The sequence below is a fragment of the Giraffa tippelskirchi genome, chromosome 5 (assembly GCF_054371585.1).
Source record: "Giraffa tippelskirchi isolate mGirTip1 chromosome 5, T2T-mGirTip1v1.2.pri, whole genome shotgun sequence".
Taxonomy (NCBI): Eukaryota; Metazoa; Chordata; class Mammalia; order Artiodactyla; family Giraffidae; genus Giraffa; species Giraffa tippelskirchi.
In genome coordinates, this window is record NC_137279.1 from 25,675,101 (window position 1) to 25,683,617 (window position 8,517).

Genomic DNA, 8,517 nt, shown 5'->3' on the forward strand with positions numbered 1-8,517 from the left:
AAGCCTGTGCTCTAGAACCTGGGGAGCTGCAACTATTGAGCCCACACACCGCAACTATGGAAGTCTGCATGTGCTAGAGCCCATGCTCCACAACAAGAGAAGCCACCGAAATGAGAAGCCTTTGCACTGCAACGAATAGTAGTCCCTACTCGCCACAACTAGAGAAAAGTCTGCGCAGCAACAAAGACCCAGCATAGCCAAAAATAAAATAAAAATAAATGCATTAAAAAAAAAAAAACCAAAAAAACCTGTTCCCTTGACTTAAGACGGGGAGGGGGCTGTGATGCGGATGATGCCTGAAGGAAATCTTTGTCCATGCCCACCAAGTGGAACCTGGTGGGGGCGGGGGGGGGGGTTGGGCATCACTTCCCAGTGTGCACACCAACAAGAGGCTGGGTAGGAAATGGGAGCACCCTGGCCCCAGAGTGATGGGGAGGCAGGGATCCCCAATGTTTGTCCCTTTCCTTTTTCAGGACAGCTGAGAGCAGAGGTTATTATCAGTGCTGCACCATGTTTGGGAACTCAAAGAGCAAAGCAAATGTGACCTTAGACACAGAGTCCGGGGCTGTTCAGCATGAGAGCTAACCAAGGAGTCCATGATGGAAACCCAGGGAGGAGAGCCAGGTGGAAAGGCATGGTGCTTCAGGCACCCAGCCACCTGTGACTGCCGCCTGCCAAAAGGAGCTGGCAAAGCCAAGGCAAACTAAATTCAGAACTGAAATACCAAGCATACCCCTAGGGGGAAAAAGAAATACATCTGATGGTCGATGTTAAAGCAAAGACAAAGAGCATGGCAATTCTACTTATAGGCAAATTAAATGTCTTAACCCTGGGTTGGTGGGGAGGTGGGGGTGGGCTTTGCTTAGAAATCTAAATTCAGTTTGATTTAGATTCCTTGCTGCTTATCACCTTACAGATGTGTTCAGGAGTCCTGGGGTTCACTTGTTCTTTCCTCTCTTTTTTAATGAGAAACCTCAGCAATAGGTTTCACTGTGCAATAGAATTGATTTTCTCTTTTTTTTTGTCAGTCTCTACCATTTTGGCAGTCGCAGCTTGGGAGACCTGCTGAGCTGTCAGGGAAAGGGCTCATCTTTGCATTACTTTAACCAAGACAAATATGGTTTTAAAAACTATAAACTAGATTACCGTATCAGTCCCAACTTACTTGGCTTCCACCAAATGAACAAGGCTAACATTTCTGAATTGCAAATAATCCTTTCCCGTGGATATATTTTTATCCAGGGCAATATCCCTCTAATTCAAGGCTTGAAAAATGAAGCCCACATGATTTCAAGAAGATGAGCACTTTTAAGTTGCAAAGCATGTTGCAGCCTAAAAAAGAAATATATAGCCTTCCAAGAAAATCATCTCTCCGGTAACCAGAGGAAAAAAATTTCTGACTGACAGCTCTTTTCCAGTGCAAATGAGAGTGACAGCAAGAAGAGGTTAAAAATTCTCATTAAGTGTGATGGTACTTTTACTCTTTCCATGTAAATATTGTTGTGTAATCTGGTCTCGCCCTTCCAAAAGTCACTCATGCATACAAAGACGCTCAGTTTTTAATACACGTGTTCTCAGTTCCTTTCCTAAGTCCTGTAGTCTTTTCTTTATAACACCCTTCTCAGAGGAGCAGACAGTGTGATCTATGACCAATTTCAAGATGGAAGCACAGAAGAGCAACCAAAGTATTTGCCCATAAACCAGCAAAAGGACCAATGTGTTTACATAAATGAAAGTCTTATCCCGTTAAAATTTTTTTTCAACAGGCATCCTGAAAAGGGGTCCAAAAGACATACTTCCAAATAGAACTGGAATGTCGTAAATCCACTGTGGAAGGGGATGGGACACAAGGGGAAAATTTCAGTCTGGGTTTCTCAAACTAGCAGCACCTGTAGGATGTTTAATGGCTTTTTGATGTACAGACAGCTCTCCAAATTTATTTTAAAATTCAGCATATTTTAAATTTTATTATAGTTCTTTACGTTGTAAACAAAATAAAGCACATTTCTAAAATTAAGAATAATACTTGTTTTTGTACTTCTCTGGTGCCACAGTGGATAAGAATCTGCCTGCAGGGGACATGGGTTTGATCCCTGGTCCGGGAAGATTCAGCATGCCACAGAGCATCTAAGCCCATGCACCGCAACTACCAAGCTCTCATGCCCTAGAGCCTGTGCTCCACAGCAAGAGAAGCCACTGCATTGAGGAGCCTGTAGCAGGAGTCCCCGAGAGAGTCAGTGTGCAGCAGCAAAGACCCAGCACAACCAAAAAAACCAAAAAAAGAATAATAATTGTTTATATCGGTGAATAGAATAGTGCTGTCCCTTCTTTTAAGAAGGTACCCATAGTGTGTTAATGATGGGTAGGTTGAGCCAAAAGTCTGGCTCCAAATTCAACCGGTTTCTGTTTTTTTTCATTAGTTGCTTTATTGGCCAGTGGCAAAACCAATACAATGGATATGAGTTCAAGCAAACTCAAGGAGATAGTGAAGGACAGGGAAGCCTGGTGTGCTGCAGTTCATGGGGTTGCAAAGAGTCGGATACGACAGAGTGACTGAACGACAACTTTCGTTTGCCAGTGATAAATCCCAAATTAGCTTAATCTAAAAACAATTTATTGGCTTGCATAATCAGAAAGTTCAGAGGTACTCCAATTTTAGTCACGACTGGATCTAGATGCCCTAATGAAGTCATCAAGAATGAGTCCCTCTTCACCTCTTGACTCCGTTTTTCTTTTTGGTTTTATTTTTCCTGTGTTACCTTAATTCTAGGCCCTCTGTCCACGTGGCAAGAAAGATGACCCCAAGCTACTCTAGACTTACCTATCTTATTAGGTAAGGTATCACATGATATATGCATAATATATTAATATACATACCTTATTGTCTATGTTTCCAAAAGGACAGAAAATATCTCCTTCAACAAAAATTTTGCCCAAGCAAAGGGACTTCTCCAGTGGTCCAGTGGTTAAGACTCTGTAGTTAACACTGCAGGGGCCACAGGTTTGCTCCCTGGTCAGGGAATTAAGATCCTACATGCTGCATTGTAGGCCAAAAAATTTTTTTAAAGAAATAAACCTTAGAAAAGTCTCCTGAAAGGCAGATCCATGACAGACTCATCCTCCTAGATCTAAACCAGTGTCTGTCCCAGGAAATGCAGGAACCCACTGGGCAGGCCTGGATTCCTCCCCATCCTTCAGACTTAGTATGGCAGCCACATGAATGACATGGTTTGGGTGCAAGGAAGGGCAATTTCTCATAGAAAATTTAGGACATGAGTTTGAGCAAGCTCCGGAAGATGGTGAAGGACAGGGAGACCTGGTGTGCTGCAGTCCATGGGGTCTCAAAGAGTTGGACACGACTGAGCAACTGAACTGATATATATATAGATATATAGATACATATAGATATATACACACACACCTCTTATTGCCATTACTGCCCTCATAAAATGATGCTTACTGCTATGAGTGAAATTGAGCCCCCGAGAAGCAGTATGTTGAAGTTCCAACCACGCCCACTCATATCTCAGAATTTGACTTTATTTGTAAATAGAGTCACTGCAGATGTAATTAGTTAAGAGGAGTTCATACCAGAGCAGTGGAGAAGGCAATGGCACCCCACTCCAGTACTCTTGCCTGGAAAATCCCATGGACGGAGGAGCCTGGTAGGCTACAGTCCATGGGGTCGCGAAGAGTCGGACACGACTGAGCGACTTCACTTTCACTTTTCACTTTCATGCATTGGAGAAGGAAATGGCAACCCACTCCCGTGTTCTTGCCTGGAGAATCCCAGGGCCGGGGGAGCCTGGTCGGCTGCCGTCTATGGGGTCGCACAGTGTTGGACACGACTGAAATGACTTAGCAGCAGCAGAGCAACTGAACAACAACAGCAAATTAATATCAAAAGTGGGGCCTAATGTCTGGCAGGGAAAAACAACACTTGTCCAGTTCATAGACTAAATGAGAAGTTCCTCACTAACAGTTTGCATTGTTGAGAATGGCAGTGGGTGGCTCACTCGGAGTGTAATGAGCAAGCTAGAACAAGGATCAGGAATCACGGGCAGGTCTCCCAGAAAAGCTACTTTCCAGGGCTCATTCCCGGTCTACCACACCAGAATGTCACTTTCATTCTGGAAGATTCCCATTTCCGCTTGGGAAGGAGCCGAGTGTGAATTCCTGTCCCCTTTTCAGTTGCTGTTGGCATAGCAACCATTTCTTCCTGTTGCCTTCTGAAGCATTTGGATGTGATATTAAGATTATTTTCAACAACACATCAATGAGTTATTTCTTCAGTGAGTGTAGAAAAGTATTGTTTTTTTTCAGGGGAAAAAAGCAATCACTTAACTTTTGAACCATGTGCACCAGATTTTTGTTGCTGGTTTTCAGTTGCTCGGTCATGTCCGATTCTTAGCAACCCCATGGACTGTAGCACACTAGGCTTCTCTGTCCATGGAATTCTCCAGGCAAGAATACCAGAGAGGTAGCTATTCCCTTCTCCAGGGGATCTTCTAGACCCAGGGATCAAACCCGGGTCTCCTTTTTTGCAGGCAGATTCTTTACTGTCTGAACCACGAGGGAAGCCCAGCAAGTCAAGAGATACCTGGAGTAACAGACAAATTTGGCCGTAGAGTACAAAATGAAACAGAGCAAAGGCTAACAGAGTTTTGTCAAAAGAACATGTTGATCATAGCAAACATGCTTTTCCAACAACCGAAGAGATGACTCTACAATGGACATCACCAGATGGTCAATATCGAAATCAGATTGATCATGTTTTTTTGCAGTCAAAGATGGAGAAACTCTATACAGTCAGCAAAAACAAGAACTGGAGCCCCTTATTACAAAATTCATGCTTAAATTGAAGAAAGTAGGGAAAATCACTAGGTCAGTCAGGTATGGCCTAAATCAAATCCCTTATGATTATATATTGGAGGTGATGAATAGATTCAAGGGATTAGATCTGGTAGACAGAGTGCCTGAAGAACTATGGACAGAGGTTTGTAATATTGTATAGGAAGTGGTGACCAAAGAAATAGAAATGCCCCACAATTTGGTCTCCTTATAAATCCAAATCTCTTATGGACTTAATGTTAAAGACCATGCCGTTTCATCTTCAGGTAAGAAGTTCCAGCTTGTGGAATATTCCACTTAAGCACAGCACCAATCATGATAGAAATGGTCTTTATTGGATTATCAAGTTTATGGAGAACTGTTTTCGTTATCATTCAGTTCTAAGAATTTCTTAATTTCCCTTTTTCATTTTCTCTGCATCCTATAGATTGTTTTAAGATATAGTTTTCCAGACATACGGTATTTTTGTAGTCATCTTGCATTCTGAAATTCTAATTGCATTATGGCTGAAGAACTTGGTCAATATGGTGTATGTGATCTTGGTTCCTTTGGAATTTATTGAGGGTTCTTTTATGGCCTAATTCATCGTCTACTTTTTTGGATATTTTTTCCATATGTACTGGAAAATATGCAAGAAAAAGATGGTGTGTTCTTTTTTTTTTTTTTGGTGCCTTCTCTTTCACTATATATTATGCCGAGCAAAGATCTGAAAATTCAAAAAGTGCAATTAATAAATTCAAGATGTATAAATATCTGTAGTATTACATATATATGCATACGTATCATATACAGCCATGCCTCAGCCCAGCAGGGACTTGTGGTACCCTCAAACACCAGTGACCCAGAATTTCCACAGGGAAAGGAAGATAATCATTGTTTAAGAGCATTTCGGGGAAAAATCGAGAGCAGAACTTTGAAATCTCTCCTCCCACCTGACCCCTTAGTGACACTGCCGTGACACTTCCACCACCCAGGCTAGAATCACATGTACCCACAACCACATCAAGACAAGTTTTAGCCAGAGTTTCCAACGTTTTGTTGCTGTTTTCTGTTCTTTATAGAAGCCACATCTTTGTGGCTTGTTCATTTTTTAATAGTTTCTGCAAGGTTGGTTTTGGGAGGAAAAAAAGAGCAGCTCGTATTATCTTGCCATTTTGACACTCTGCAGATCAAAGAAATGTATTCACTTAGCATTCTTTTCAGAATCTTCTGGGAAACACTTGCTGTTGGTATATTCCAGAGTACTTCCTGTTCATTTTATTGCACACTATGCTCAAAGTATGTAAGTCAACAACAGACATCTGACTGTCTTTACAACTGAAAAGTTGAGATATAATTCACATACTGTACTTCTTTAAAGTTCAAAATTCAGTGATTTTTAGCATATTTACAAAGTTGTACAACCATCTTCATTATCAAATTCCAGAAATTTTTCATCACCCCCAAAAGAAATCTCATGCTTATTTGCAATCACTCCCCATTTCTCTCTCTCCCTAACCCTGGCAAACATTAATCGGATTTCTGTGTTATGAATTTGATTTACCTATTCTGAATATATATTATAAAAGAAAGCACACAAATGTGGTCTTTGGTGCCTGACTTCTTTCACCTAATATTTTCAAGATTCATCAGTGCTTCATTCTGTTTTATGACTAAACAACATTCCATTGTATGAATTACAACACGTTTTGTTTACTTGTTCATTACTTGATGGGTGGTTTGCACTTTTGGATATTACACACAGTGCTGTATTGATTATTCATGTACAAATTGTTGTGTGGACATATGTTTTTGATTCTCTTGGATATATATCTAAGAGTGGAATTGATGGGTCCTGTCATAACTCTGTGTTTTAACTTTTGAGGAATTGCCAGTTTTCCAAAGCTGCTGCACCATTTTCAAATCCCACCAGCAATGTATGAAGGTTCCCATTGATCTAATTGCTCCCTGCCAACACTTGTTATTGTCTGTCTTTTTGACGATAGCCATTCTGGTGAGTATGAAGTGGTATCTCACTGGGGTTTTGATTTGCATTTCCCTATGACTAATGAGGTAGAACAGCTTTTCACAGCTTATTGACCATTTGTAAGTTTGGAGAAATCCCTTCAAGGCTTTTGCCTTTTTGAAAAATTGGGTTATTTTTCTCTTTATTGTTGAGTATATGTTCTGGATTCTAGACCCTTACCAGATATATGATTTGCAGATATTTTCTCCCATTGTCTGAGTTGCCTTTGTACTTTCCTGATAATGTGCTTTTGATGGACACAAGTTTTAAATTTTGATGTAGTCTGAGTTATCTTTTTTTTTTCCTTTAGTTTCTTTTGTTGTCACGTCTAAAAAACCATCTACTTGAGTTTCATTTCATGAAGATTTACTCTTACATTTTCTTCTAAGACCTTTACAGTTTTAGCTCTTACATTTAGGTATTTGATCATTTGATCCATTTAGAGCTGATTTTTGTGTTTGGTGAGAGAGGTAGGGGTTCAACTTCTGTCTTTAGCCTGTGGCTTTTCAGTTGTACTGGGCTTCCCAAGTGGCCCTAGTGGTAAAGAACCTGCCTGCCAATGCAGGAGATGCAAGATATGTGGGTTTGATTCCTGGGTCAGGAAGATCCCCTGGAGTAGGAAATGACACCCCAATATTCTTGCCTGGAAAATTCCATGGGCAGAGGAGCCTAGTGGGATATAGTCCGTGGGACCACCAAGAGTTGGACATGACTGAGTGACTGAGCACACATTCACTGTTCCAGCACCATTTATTGAAAAGACTATTCTTCCCCTATTGTCGTGGCTGGCACCTGCATCAAAAATCAATTAACCATAAATATATGGGCTTATTTCTGGACTCTCAGTTCCATTCTACTGATCTATGTCTGGCCACAACAACTGAGCCCACACTCTTGAGCCCTAGAGCCGCAACTCCTAAGCCCACGTGCCCAGAGCTCATGCTCTGTAACAAGAGAAGCCACTGCAGTGAGAAGCTACACGCCACAACGAAGAATAGCCCCCACTCATCACAACTAGAAAAAGCCTTCGTGCAGCAACAAAGACCCACTGCAGCCAAAGAAATAAATCTTCTATTTTTAAAAGAAGAATAATAGGTCATATTAGGAACATTAAATGACCCATTGGGCTTCCCTTGTGGCTCAGCTGGTAAAGAGGAGAAGGGAAAGGCTACCCACTCCAGTATTCTGGCCTGGAGAATTCCGTGGACTGTATAGTCCATGGGGTCACAAAGAGTCGGACATGACAACTGAGTGATTTTCACCTTTACTTTCGATTTCAAATGAGTCATTTGAGTTTGATTGTTAAGATTTTTTTTTTAATGAATTTTACCTTCAATACTTTTCTCTCTGAAATTCTGAGAGAATAAGAATAAATTGTTTCCCTTATTTTTATTACCTTGGCAAGATGTAACGTCAACTTCAGTCTCATCTAGTTTCTTTCTCTGCATCAGAGTGAGGGACGCTCTTCAGGTTAATTTTCACACTACACTGAACTCGTCATCTCATCTTTCATTTATTCATTCTACAAACATACTTGAGTACCTGCTATAGGTAAGGCACAGTGACAGATACAGAGGAGATAGAAAGGGTATCTCTGTTTGGTGAGCATCTTGCTAGTATGTGACAGATGTGGTGACAAATGCTTCATATACATTGTCTCT